The sequence below is a fragment of the Hemibagrus wyckioides genome, linkage group LG15 (genome assembly GCF_019097595.1).
Source record: "Hemibagrus wyckioides isolate EC202008001 linkage group LG15, SWU_Hwy_1.0, whole genome shotgun sequence".
Lineage (NCBI taxonomy): Eukaryota > Metazoa > Chordata > Actinopteri > Siluriformes > Bagridae > Hemibagrus > Hemibagrus wyckioides.
In genome coordinates, this window is record NC_080724.1 from 13,497,501 (window position 1) to 13,510,000 (window position 12,500).

Genomic DNA, 12,500 nt, shown 5'->3' on the forward strand with positions numbered 1-12,500 from the left:
AGCAGACACTCCCCTATCTACATCAACGGGTCTGAAGTAGAGCGTGTCTCCAGCTTTAAGTTCCTGGGTGTCCACATGTCTGAGGATCTGTCCTGGCATCTGAGGATCTGTCCTGGCATCTGAAAACCTCAACTCTGGTTCGGAAGGTGCAACAGCGTCTTTACTTCCTGAGTCGACTAAAAAAAGTTCACCTATCCCCCAAGATCCTGAACTTTTACTGCTGCTTTATTGAGAGCATCTTGATAAACTCCATCACAGTGTGTGGAAAGAAATCACTGCAAAGGGTTGTGAAAACTGCCCAACGCGTCATCGGCACCCAACTACCTGCCATCAAGTCTCTTCACCACAGTAGATGTCTGCACAGAGCACACAAAATCATCAAGGACTCCTCCCACCCGAGTCATAAAGTGTTCAACCTCCTTCCATCCAGGAGGAGATACAGGTCCATCCGCACCAGAACTAGCAGGTTCAGGGCCAGTTTTTTTCCTTCAATCATAAATCTTCTGAACTCTACACTACACTGCTAGGACTCATGTCTTACTACACTTACCACCTTGCAGTTCTGCTCCACCCTGTATATTCTGTTATAATATAATTGTAATATATTCTCTGTGTAACATAATTATAATGTACATTATAATAATAATATAATGCACACATTTTTGCACAATATATAATTACACTTTACATTTTATCTGCTGTAAATACAACTTACACACACTTCTCCATGCACATGCTGACACAGCCTTATTTATTGATGTACATATTTATCTGCACTTTTCTACTACATTTGCACAATTTCTACTATTTGTACCTGTACTTTGCAATGCCAATAAAGTTGTATCTATCTATCTATCTATCTATCTATCTATCTATCTATCTATCTATCTATCTATCTATCTATCTATCTATCTATCTATCTATCTATCTATCTATCTATCTATCTATCTATGTCTTCATGGAGCTGCTTTGTGCACAGAGATTCCTGTACACATACACAGAGAGAGAGTTTGTGTTAACAGAAATGATGGTGTACATACTTTTCAGTCAGTGACACAGGCTCAGTGAGACAGGCTCAGTGAGACAGGCTCAGTGAGACAGGCTCAGTGAGACAGGGTCAGTGAGACAGGCTCAGTGAGACAGGGTCAGTGAGACAGGCTCAGTGAGACAGGGTCAGTGAGACAGGTTGGCAGGTGGAGTGTGTCTGAGTTGAATGACAGAGGGGCAAACAGCGTAGATATAGAGGAGAGGAACGAGGGAGGAGTGTTTGGATTAAAGGGCTCCAAGCACTTAGGCCTTATCTCTCACACACACACACACACACACACACACACTCTCTCTCTCTCTCTCTCTCTCTCTCTCTTTCTCTCTCTCCTGAGGTCCAGTTCATAGTCCTAGTTCAGTATGTAACTAGTTCCTGGTAGAGACAACATTCTATAAATGATCATGGCCTATATCATGCATCAGTGAAAAGTGTACAGAGAGATACAGCAAGACAGCAAGAGAGAGAGAGAGAGAGAGACAGTCAGTGAGACAGTGAGAGACACAGAGTGACACAACAATTAGAGAAATAAAATATCTAATCACACACAATGAAAACACGCCTGTCTCACCACTCAGACAGAATGAGAGACAGACTGAGATAGACAGAGAGGGAAAGAAAGCAATAAAAGACAGAAAAGAGAAGAGAGAGAAAAAGAAAGAGACAAGAGACAGACAGCAGAGGGACAGACATAGGAGGGTAAATGGAGGGGGAGAGAATGTTTGGAGTTCATCCTTCAACACTGGGGATGAACTCATTTAAGATTGTGTGCGTGTGTGTGTGTGTGTGTGTAGGAGAATGAGACAGATAACGCTCATCTCTCTTCTGCTGTCATTGTTACACTGGCTAAGAATTTAATCCTGACCTTTTACCGAGTGAAGTGCAGGAGGTGTGTATGTGTGTGTGTGTGTGTGTGTGTGTGTGTGTGCAGGACATGGATTACAGGAAGTGATGTCCCGGTTTCTGTGATGCCTGAAAGGTTGTGACCTCTCTGGTAGTGATGGAGTTAAAGGTGAACAGTAGGAAAAGAGGAATAAAAGGGAAACGATGAACAAGCTCTCTTCCATTTATCATGGGTTTGGAGAAACCCATAAATCACACACACACACACAGAGAAATAAAACACACACAAAGAAATAACACACACACACACACACACACAAAGAAATAACACACACAGAAATAAAACACACAAAGAAATAACACACACACACACACAAATAAAACACACACACATTTTTCTGATGGTCTGTATTTACTGAAAGGCTCTTATGTGGTTCAGCTTTCTTTTCCAAATTGTAAGCAGAGATCTTTTATAGACTAGCAGTATAAACACACACACACACACACAGAAGAATGCACCCACACTTGTGCACACTCTCCATTGTCCTTCTGTTTCCCGTTGAACAGTCATACAGGAGGCAGGAAACCCTGCACACTCCTGTTCACACACACACACACATACACACACGCACACACACACACACACACTTAACTCAGGCTTCATTCCTTCATGTAAACAAATTCTTCGGTTACAGTTCTTTTTCTCACTGTGTCAGGGCATATGACAGAGGTTGGTAAAAAAGTGTGTGTCTGTGTGTGTGTGTGCATTTTGTAATATGTAATAATCACACACTAACACACTTTTCCTCAACACATTGTATTCTGTTTTTTTACTCTGCACTCCTGTGGGAATGATGGAGAGAGAGAGAGAGAGAGAGAGAGAGAGAGTAAGGATTGTAATATTAGCCTCATGCATTTAATAAAAAGGAATTTTCAAGCAATTGATGAAATCACACAAAATGTACTAATCCCACCCTCAGCTACACCCCCAGCCCCAAACCCAGCCCCAACCACAGCTCTACTCACAGCCCCAACCACAGCTCCACCCACAGCTCCACCCTCAGCTCCACCCACAGCCCCACCCTCAGCCTTGGTCCCAACCACAGCTCTACCCTCAGCTCCACCCTCAGCCCCAACCACAGCTCCACCCTCAAACCCCACCCACATCTCTACCTTCAGCTCCACCCTTCACTGCCCCACCCATAACCCATTTTTTTTTAGTGACTTCTAATTTTTAATTTCAAAAGGAAAAGGAGGAAAATCCCTTAACCCTATTCACATGGGATTAGTTCTCCATATGGAAGTGTGTGATGTAATGATTCCAGGAGTGTCTCTGGGATTTTAATCAGAATCTGGAAATATTACTTGGTATTTTCTTCTAGAAACTGAGCAGCAGAAATAATTCCAGCTGATATTTATTCTGTCTGAACTGTCATGTGGGAAAGATTGAGTTAAAAATCCTGTGAGACGTTTTGTTTTCTTTAGTATGAAGACGATCCAGGAAGCACTCGCTCATTTCTTTTCCCTCTTTTCATCTACAAAAAGTTTAAAATGTAGAACAATTATACATAGACGAAGTGAAAAAGCGCACCAGAGAAGAGACACTTCCGGGGCTTTAGGGAAGTGACTGAGCTCGCTGCATAGGATCACACGGCACCTCATGGTCATGTGACCGATTAATGACCTCAAGCCAGACCACGCCCCCTACAATAACTATTACTATACGACTATTACTGTGATTTACACACAGATCACTAATCTCATGAATCCATTATAATTACCAACATTACTGAACACACACATCCAGAACCCTGACTGAACCCCGGGCAGAATGACTAGATGATGGACAAACCCCAGAGACACAGGAAATGACCGCTTTACTGCTATACCTTAGTCCTTATGATACTACTGCAAGAGAGACAGAAAGAGAGACAGACAGAGAGAGAGGCAGACAGACAGAGAGAGAGAGAGAGACAAAGAGAGTGAGACAGACAGACAGACAGACAGAGAGAGAGAGAGAGAGATAGAAAGAGAGAGACAGGCAGACAGAAAGAAAGAGACAGAAAGAAAGTGAGAGAGAGGTAGATAGAAAGAGAGAGAGAGAGAGCGAGAGAGAGAGAGAAAGTAAATTCACATTCACTGGCATTTTTGTGGTCTTTTTCCCACACACACACACACACACACACACACACACATATGAACAAACGACTGGAGTTTAATTAGTGACTCTGTGATCCTCCCAGTCGGTTCTTTACTCTTTTCATATAAAGATTCTTTCCATGACCTTTATCCTTTATTCTCTTTTTCCTTTCTTCATCTTTTTGCCCTCTCTCTCTCGCACTCTCTCTCTCCATCTCTATATCTGTGTGCTTTTGTTTAAATCTGTCATTTTGTGCTTATGTTTGTTTACAGAAGAAAGGGAATGGTGATAGGGTGGAGTAACTGTGGCTACACACACACACACACACACACACATCACTGTTCATATTTTGATTTGTATTCTGTGTGTGTGTGTGTGTGTGTGTGTGTGTGTGTGTGCGTGTGTGTGATTGTCACAGTGTGTGTGTCAGCCTTGTGGTGTGTGTGTGTATGTTTGGCTGGGCATCTTCAGCACTTCAAACAGCTAAATGCAGCCTATAAACTATTGTCATATGCACACACACACACACACACACACACATATGTGGCTCATTATTTTATTGCTCACAGGATTTCTGGAAAAACAAATGAGGCTTTTTAAATTTTTGGACAAAATTCAGCTATAACACACACACACACACACACACAGAATTGCTTAATAAAGTCTGCTGGTTAAACATGCTAATGGGGCGTTACTTACACATGCATACATAAATGAACAGTCTCTCTCTCTCTCTCTCTCTCACTCTCTCTCTCTCTCTCTCTCTCTCTTTTTCTCTCTCTCTCACACACACACACACATATATACATAGGTTGTTTTTTAAGGTCTCCTATTGACTATGTTGTTTTTGACCTTCACCCTCTATGCAGTAATACTGAACTAGAAGAGAAGGGATTAGATGTGATGTGTGTAAATAATATACTATAATACTGTATCTCCATCTCTAACCTTAACCTCAGTAACACTGTAACTGTATCATCAGTGGCTCTAAAGTCAGTGCCTCTAAAGTCAGTGTCTCTAAAGTCAGTGCCTCTAAAGTCAGTGTCTCTAAAGCCAATGTCTCTAAAGTCAGTGTCTAAAGTCATTGCCTATAACGTCAGTGCCTCTAAAGTCAGTGTCTCTAAAGCCAGTGTCTCTAAAGTCATTGTTTCTAAAGTCAGTGCCTCTAAAGCCAGTGCCTCTAACATCAGTGCCTCTAAAGTCAGTGTCTCTAATATCAGTGCCTCTAAAGTCTGTGTCTCTAAAGCCAGTGCCTCTAAAGCCAGTGCCTCTAACATCAGTGTCTCTAATATCAGTGCCTCTAAAGTCTGTCTCTAAAGCCAGCGCCTCTAAAGTCAGTGTCTGAAGTCAATGCCTATAACATCAGTGCCTCTAAAGTCATTGTCTCTAAAGCCAGTGTCTCTAAAGTCATTGTTTCTAAAGTCAGTGCCTCTAAAGCCAGTGCCTCTAACATCAGTGCCTCTAAAGTCAGTGTATCTGAAGCCAGGGCCTCTAAAGCCAGTGCCTCTAAAGCCAGTGTCTCTAAAGTCAGTGTCTCTAAAGTCAGTGCCTCTAACATCAGTGCCTCTAAAGTCAGTGTCTCTAATATCAGTGCCTCTAGCCTCAGTAACTTTGCAACTTAAAAGTAAACTTTTAAAATAATACACCTCTATCACACACTCCATCTGTAAAAATTGTGTGTGTGTGTGTGAGAGAGAGAGAGAGAAAGAGAGAGAGGGAAAGAAAGAGAGAGGGAGAGAGTGTGTGTGAGAGAGAGAGTGAGAGAAGGAGAGAGAGAGAGAGAGAGAGAGTGTGTGTGTGTGTGTGTTTATATGAGTTCTGGAAGTAATTATAATTTTTCATGTCAGTCGGATACAGACCTGTCTCACTCTCTGCCTCACTCTCTGTCTGTCTGTCTCTCCCTGTGTTATCCCTTATCTATCATATAAGACACTACTAATGAATGATTTAACAACCTAAATATTTAATGATATTTAATGACACACACACACACACACACAGTACACACACACACATACAGAGGCCCAGTATAAACAGTAGATAAGCTCTATAACTGGAATTTCCCTGGTTACAGCGTGTACCATGCCAAAACTGAACACACACACACACACACACACACATTTGTGTTCCTTCAGTCACCTAGTGAGGTTATGGTCCTCTCGATGCAGCGGTGAATGTTTCATTGTGTGTGTGTGTGTGTGTGTTTAGTTTGGCTTCAGATTCTGCCTTAGATCGCAGTCTTGGGACACACAGACTTAATGTTTTAGGTGGTGTGTGTATGTGTGTGTGTGTGTGGTAAAGAATGTAGATTGAGTGTGTGGGTTTGAGGGGTTTGTGAGTTTCAGTTATTCTCATTCATAGAATTTACCTACTGGAGTTTTTAACCTCGGACACACACACACACACACACACACAATGTGTTACTGTATTCTTGATTGATATTGTCTGGGCTTATGGTCAAGTTTACACCCTTCCTATGTGTGTGTGTGTGTGTGTGTGTGTGTGTGTGTGCATGTGTGTGTGTGTGTGTGTGTGTATGTGTGTATGTGTGTATGTGTGTATGTGTGTATGTATATATGTATGTGTGCATATGTTTGTGTTTCTCTCTGTATTCACATTGTGAGATACAATTACATTTTAATATCACACTCATCATTACAGATGAAGGACACTCCCACATCCAGCTGCTCACACACACACACACACACAGATGCTATCTCAAATATTTAGCCAGAAACAGAAATAAATAAAACTATAAACTGAACTCATGACAACTTCAAATATGGATGTTTTTCAGTGAATATGCACACACACACACACACACACAGACATGTGCATGCACACACACAGACACACAAACACACAGACACAAAATGTCATATTTCAAGCTGATTTACAGTAAAGAAAAACACATGTTAATGCAGCTTAAATTCTTTCTGTTACCATCTCATCTTACATACACACACACACACACACACAGACACACACACACACACACACACATGTGCACACACCCTCTTTTTCACAAACTATGAATTTAAACAATTTTGACACTAGATGGACAGACATCTTTACAAAGTTACACACTGACTAATCTGAATTCCTGCACACACACACACACACAGAGAGAGAGGGGGGGGGGTCTGCTTTTAATCAGACTGCTAGTGTTTTAGCAGAGCACACCTGTATGGAATTACCCAGCATGCTTTGTGTTTAAGTGCCACCTGTGGGGGAGGGGAAGGTGGTCTCATACCAGACGGACACACACACACACACACAAAGAGCTTCAAAGGAGATTAATGAATGCTCCTGTCCTTAGTGCAATTTATGAGTTCTAAAGTTGCAGTCAAATACACACACACACACACACACACACAATACCCTTTTACCAATGGACAGAGAGGGCGAGAGAGAGAGAGTGAGAGAGAGAGAGAGAGAGAGAGAGAGAGAGAGAGAGAGAATATATGATTAAAAACAAGAAGAGGAAAGGGAGGAAAGAGAGCCTTTTCCGCTTTTGGAAAGTTCACACACACACACACACACACACACACACACACACACACACACACACATGCAGATTGATAAATAAAATCACAACATGCTCATTATTATTTGTGTTTATTTGATTCTGTTATCTGTAGTTTTCTTGTTTTCACCTCAGACTTTAACGTTCTTATATTTAACTTCAGGGTTTCGGGAAACAGAAGGCAGGAGAAATAAATTCCTAAAAAAAGGAATTCTGCCCAGATGCTCCATCATTTCCTGCAGGTTTGCTGTGTAACAGTTAGTGCACTGAGACTTGGTGTAAAATGGGTTTAGTTCAGAGTGATGAAGTTTCACAGGTCTGTGTGTTTGGGGAAGTGAATAACACAGTGATAACAGAAACTGAACCTTTACAATCGTTTCTGAGGTTTTCATTGTTTTTGCTCTTTTTTTTTTGCCTCTTTGCTGGTTATTGTAGTAAATTAGAAACATAGCTTGAACAGGAACACAGAAGCCTTTGTACTGACGAGGTAGAAAAAGTGGAACTGAGTGAGTGGAAGTCTCAGACACACAGCGACTGTGATTAGGTTTTCAGATCCAGACTCAACTGGAGCTCAACTGTAGAGTCGGAAGTTTAAAATATTCAAGCGTGAGGAAAAACACTTCCAGGTGTGGAAAGAAGAGCCGGCTGTTGAGCCGCGACTCACAGCGAAAACACACTGGACTTATTGAGTTCCTGAAGAAGGTTCTGCTGCTGACCAACTGGAGTTTACCCTGAGAGAGGAGAACCATGTCTCTTTGGTGAAACATCTAGAATCTAAAGCATGAGAGAAGATCACAATTAACCCTCAGTAATAGAATTGTAAGCAGTTTGTAAATATTGGAACTGTTCTAATTTATATATTTCTGCACATACGTCTTTGTATAATTAAACGTATAATACATCTGCATACTGAATGAAAAAAACTCCCCCAAGAGAATCTTGTGCAAAAAGGTTTGTTTGATTTTCTTTGTATTTATTGTTAACACCGGAAAACGGTTAGAGGGAGCTTTATAAAGGATTAATAAAGGGTTTATAAAGGATATATAATGTGTACGTGTATCATGATGTCTCATAAATGGGCAGGAACATCAGGAAACGAGGATTTTTGTTAAAACCTTTTTCAAAGCTGCTGAATTTCACTGAATACAGTGGTCAAGGGAGAAGAAAAATAAAAACAGTGCAACATTTTACTGCTAAGTTTGGAAATTTTAGACCCCTTCTTCACAAACATGTCTCCTTCAGAACTTCAGCGGTTCCTCTGAGAGAACCCTACAGCAGAACGACTGTTATTTATCTATAGAAGGCATGAAGAGCTGTTTGTCTCAGAGAGCAGTTCGTCATGAAAGGAATTGAAGGACTTTACTCACATTAACATTCATACTGTGATGTGATTTGGTTTAATTGGACGCTTCATGACCTTTGACCTCACTAATACTGCATGTTGTGTGCATGTTTATGTTATGAGATTGTCCTCTAATCGTTTCAGGACCAGTGGAAAATGTCCAGACGTCTGTAGCAGCTTGCACTTTCAATAATGTGCCCTTTGGCATGTTGGGCCCTTGAGCAAGGCCCTTAACCCTCTCTGCTCCAGGGGCGCCATATCATGGCTGACCCTGCGCTCTGACCCCAACCTCCAAGGATGGGATATGCGAAGAAAGAATTTCACTGTGCTGTAATGTATATGTGACAAATAAAGGCTGTTTCATTTCATTTCAGGCAGTGGTGTTGGTGCGATGATCAGGTGTGTGTGTGTGTGTGTGTGTGTGTGTGTGATTGTCGCTGGGTGTCAAACTATAGGATGTTAATCAGTGTCAGTCCAAACATCTGCATGTTTTAAATGACTTCAGTGTACATTTCAAGGTAGAAACACATGCACTCATGACCCCCGAGCCCCGGAGTCAGACAGGTAAAGGTCCAGAAACAGGTGTGTGAACACAGGTCACACATACATCCTGTACACTGGAGCTTTACTATCAACCTTTAAAGCTCTTTATACCTTTATCTGTGTCTTTCACTAGAAATGTGGATGTAGTTCATCCATCTACCCTGCAGGCGTGAGGAAAACATGCTAACCATCACGTCCACAAGGCCTCATGTGGATATAGTGACCTTTACAAAAGATGAGGAGCTGGACTGGACTGTAATTATCTTTCAGAGTAGTTTTAAAGGTACACACACTGTTCATGCTGCTGTAGGTAGAAAGGAGTAACAAGGACACAAACAGTTTAGTTTCCTTTGTTCTGAAAACTTCGGCCTTTTGTGTCTTTGTTCCTTTTAGCGCCTAAAGCCGTGTTCAGAGCATAGTTCAATCAAACACACCTACACGTTACCTGGGGCATTCATTCAGGTGTCTGAGCAGGAAATTAACCAACTCTGCTGGACTCCAGCTCCAGGACTGGATTTACTGAACTCTGACTGAGAGCACGGGAAACTCCCAATCTCAGAGGCGCGGGATCGTCGGGATTCAGTCAGGATCACAATTTTGGGTGAAAACTTTCTAATGCAGAAACACTGTATAGAACCGATATGGGTTCTGCAGAAGGAAGCCTAAAGCCTACTGACTCATCATCATTTTTTTCTCCAGGTCATGAGGACAAGTTAGATCCAGAAGATAAACAGTGTTGTGGTGTGTAGAGATCCTAAAGTACTGACAGAATCTCCAGACTTTCAGAAAGAATTTAACATCGATTGAATTCTCACAATGCAGCTAATGAGATAAAGTGGAAGAAAAGAATAAACTACAATTAAAATAAAATAGGACATGTGTACATGAAGATAGATATAAATAAATAAATAAAATCAGTTCAAACCTGAAGATCTGTCTCACAGAATAGTCAAAGAAACACACAACTATAGCAATTTATAGTGTGTGTGTGTGTGTCTGTGTGTGTGTGCGTATCAGGTATCCTCCAGGCCGGATCTGTTCTTAATTGATGTCATTACTGAAGCAGCAGCAGGAAGTCACATGACCCCCGACTGCTTTATCTCTCGTCCAGTCAGACGCTGAGTGACAGGTATTCTCATTACCTGGGGAGGTGTGTGTGTGTGTGTGTGTGTGTATGTGTGTGTGTAAGGCACCAGGACAAAGAAAGTTACAGTCACTCCTGTGGTATGAACCCCAAGAGGACTGCTTACTTCAGAATGCAGGATTGATTACTTTAGTGTGTGTGTGTGTGTGTGGGGAACGAATCCAAATTCACAAGTAATAAAAAAAGATAGGCATAAGAAGAGTGATATAGATGGAGAAGAGTAAAAAGAAAGATGATTACAAAGCAAGGTGTGTGTGTGTGTGTGTGTGTGTGCACTATATTTGTACAGTTGTAATGAAAAAGTGTGAAGTGATGCACCAGTGCATTTTCACAGACGCCAAGGTAACACACACACACACACACCTGGGGGGGTGTCAGATTCAGGTACGTAGGTGTGTGTGTGTGTGTGTGTGTGCTGGGAAATGAGCTACGATGATGACAAAAACACACAAACACACAACATGGTTGAATAATGAGGCTGATGAGCCATGAGCCATCATTCACAAGCCTTCATTCTCTCTCTCTCTCTCTCTCTCTCCCCCCCCCCACATCTCTCTCTCTCTCTCTCTCTAGTTGTTGCAGTCAGATATAATAAATATTTCTAAACAATATAAGAGAACTGTTTGAAATATAATATAATGCTCAGAACTATTAAAGTTTCCCACACAGTAAAAACTTTTTGAAATGATTATCCTAAAGTTTCAATTTCAACCAGAAAACAGAAACATATTGTAGTTAACATTTTCTCCATTTTTGTTACTGATGACATGCTAGAGATTTAAGCCAATTTATGATCTAATAATTCAGCTACAATCCAGCTGTAATTCTCCGTGAGTTACAAAACTTAATACTTAAAGATGAGATCAGTCACATAGCTGTAGTAGTGTAGTGTAGTGTAGTGTTGTGTAGTGAACACACACAGAAGCTTTCATTTGGAAAATATTAACTATATAAATGGTATAATAATAATAATAAGAATAGAGTGTATAAAGATAACTCTAAATAAGCTTAAAGTGAACAAACATTAATAATACGTAATATATACACCAATCAGGCATAGCATTATGACCACCTGCCTGATATTGTGTTGGTCCCCCTTTTGCTGCCAAAACAGCCCTGATCCGTCATGCACTGTGTATTTCTTTCTATCAGAACCAGCATTAACTTCTGCAGCAATTTGAGCAACAGTAGCTTGTCTGTTGGATCAGATCACACGGGCAAGCCTTCTCTCCCCACGTGCATCAATGACCCTTGACCCATGACCCTGTTGCCAGTTCACCATTGTTCCTTCCTTGGACCACTTTTGATAGACACTGACCACTGCAGACCGGGAACACCCCACAAGAGCTGCAGTTTTGGAGATGCTCTGATCCAGTCGTCTAGCCATCACAATTTTGCCCTCCTCAAATCCTTACGCTTGCCCATTTTTCCTGCTTCTAACACATCAACTTTGAGGGCAAAATGTTCACTTGCTGCCTAATATATCCCACCCACTAACAGGTGCCATGATGAGGAGATAATCAGTGTTATTCACTTCATCTCTCAGTGCTCATAATGTTATGCTTGATCTGTGTAAATATAATTATTTTATCATGGTCATGCTAGCATCATTTCTAGCTAGTTTTCAGAACAAACCCAGTGACTGTGTTAAATTACTACTGAAACACCATGGACAATTTTTTAGCTTCAGTAAAAAAAAAGTCTTGAGATTGAATGGAGTTCTGTCTGAAATGCAGAGATGACCTTCATGAAGTTTTTATTGGACAACAAATTTATATTGTAGCTTTATTTATAAAACACACTTCAGGTAGAGTTAGATATTCGAATAATCCTACACATGTTACATGTAGAAAAAAACTATTTATAGTGTATTTAGAGATGTTGTCACTTTACTCCCTGACATTCCTGCTATACCTGGGT